At 36.1% G+C, this 2,452-nt stretch overlaps 1 pseudogene; it reads right to left on the bottom strand.

Moving 5' to 3' along the window:
* Positions 1 to 1,125: 1,125 nt before the first annotated feature.
* On the bottom strand, positions 1,126 to 2,085 carry LOC133251846 (olfactory receptor 7A17-like; annotated as a pseudogene).
* Between the last annotated feature and the right edge of the window lie 367 nt (positions 2,086 to 2,452).

Genomic DNA, 2,452 nt, shown 5'->3' with positions numbered 1-2,452 from the left:
TTAAGCTCTCTAGTGAGCCATGATTTGGAGATGTGTATATATATATATATATATATATATATATATATGCATATATATGATGTTATATATATTATATCTATATACAATATAGATATGAGATATGTGATATATATATATATGATATACATTATATATAATAAAAGAACAGTATTGGTTATGACAGAAATGGAATGGGGGAAATATTTCATTTAGAGCATTGGAAGGAACCATATATTTTTAGGCACAATGGAAGTTTTCAAGCAGAAAGATATATTTACACCAAATAATCCTTCACCCCAACAATAAACCCTTTTACATACAGACACTAAACCAAGGTCTCAATAACTAAATGGACACTATGAAAAAATGCTTTGCATAGGAATAATCTGACATAAATTTCTGTTGCATCATACTTAAGGTCCTGTCTGATTCTAGGTCTTATTATATCAAACTCTGTATTGAAATTGCTGTTTCATATAGATACCAATTAGAGACATGCATCTGATGCTCTGCTTTCTCAGTAACTCCTGTAGAGAATGCAACACTGAGCTAAATAGAGAATAGTACCTTGAGGGGTGTAAAATCAGATGACCAGTTATGAAACATACATCTGTTCATGTCTACATTTCCAGAAAGAGAAATTATGGTAGTAATATTCCAAGGTATGATGAATTAAAACAGTAACAAATTATAGTTTCATATTTTATTCTCCTATGAAATTATATAATTAGTTTGGTTACCAAGTTAGATTTTTCATAGAAGTAGCACAAACTATGTTTATTCTTTTAATAAAATGAAAAAAAAAGTTTACTCAGTACAAAGCATTTCATTTCAGAAGAATTTATTCTTAAGAAATGTGTGAAAGCTCATGAGATAAATGGGAATTTACATATGTTTCACACAAGGTTTGAATCAATTTGAGAGAGCAGAAAAATAGCAAAAGAAAAAACTTAGATGACAGAGAAGAGAAAAGTTAATAAAGGATGTTTTTAAAATTGTAGAGAGAAGTGAAATTGAAGAAATGGAAATACCAGGTAATAAAATGAGGAAGCAGTTGATATTACCATAATCTAAACAAATAATCTCACTATCTGACTCTGAGACTTTAAGCCCTGCTATCATTCTTCAGCTCGAGGTAAATGGACCTTTTCTAAAAGTTTCCATCCCAAAGAATCTTTTTAGAGCTCTCTTTATGTCTTTGTTTCTCAGACTGTAGATGAAGGAGTTCAGCATGGGTGTGACCACAGTGTACATCACCGATACTATAGCACTTGTGTGTGAGCTGTGGGCAGCTGTGAAGCTAAGATACACTCCTAAGGCTGAACAATAAAATAAGGAGACAACAGAGAGGTGAGATGCACAGGTGGAGAATGCTTTATACTGCCCCTGAGCTGATGAGATTCCACAGATAGAGGACACTATCTTAGAGTAAGAGTAAAGGATGCCAGCCAGGGGACCACCCCCGAGAATTATAGATTCAAATGACATCACCATGTTATTGAGAAAGGGGTCAGAACAGGCCAGTTGGATGAGCCATGTGGTTTCACAGAAAAAGTGGTGGATTTCCAAGTCTGAACACAAAGACAGTCGCAAAATCATTAAACTCTGTAACAAGGAATGCATAGAACTCAACACCCAAGACAGCAGCACCAGCAGTCCACAGAGCCAGGGGCTCATGATGACCATGTAGTGCAATGGGTGGCAGATGGCCACATACCAGTCATAGGCCATCACAGTCAGGAGGAGGTCATCTAATCCTGCAAAGAATAAGTAAAAATACAGCGATGGACGATGCAGCCTTCATAGGTGATGACTTTGCTCTGTGTCTGAGTGCTTTGCAGCATCTTTGGGATGATGGTGGAAGTTAAGCAGATGTCTACAAAGGACAGGTTGGAGAGGAAGAAGTACATGGGGGTGTGGACGAGGGGATCTGAGCTGACAGCTAGGATGATGAGTAGGTTTCCAAACACAGTGATCAGGTACATGGAGAGGAAAAGCCCAAAGATGAGGGGCTGCAATTCTGGTCCCTCTGAAAGTCCCAGAAAGAAGAAATTCTGGGATTTGTGTATTGTTCCCTGGCTCCATGTGATGAAGATGACTATCAGGAAAAAAGAAAATAGCATGAAGAATTTTCACCCAAACAGACACAACTCACATCACTGAGACACTATAATTTCAATTTTGTTGGCATGAAATTGATGTTAATATGTTGTATGTAGATAAATTCTCCATGAAGTTATACCCCATTTCACCTCTGAATAGAAATTTTTTCCCATTCTCAGTATATTTCCAAATGGTTCATGTATTTACAGTTTTAATGAGAAATTCTTTCATGAATTTGAGAAAAATATTGAGAGCAAACTTGTCCCAAGCCATACAGAGAATAAGTAGAGGTGCTTAAAACCAAATCCCCCACAACCCAAGGATGGTGAAAGATGATATTCAAATAAAT

The sequence above is a fragment of the Bos javanicus genome, chromosome 7 (genome assembly GCF_032452875.1).
Source record: "Bos javanicus breed banteng chromosome 7, ARS-OSU_banteng_1.0, whole genome shotgun sequence".
Lineage (NCBI taxonomy): Eukaryota > Metazoa > Chordata > Mammalia > Artiodactyla > Bovidae > Bos > Bos javanicus.
The sequence above is the reverse complement of the archived record's forward strand: the minus strand, read 5'-3'. Positions and strand labels throughout refer to the sequence as shown.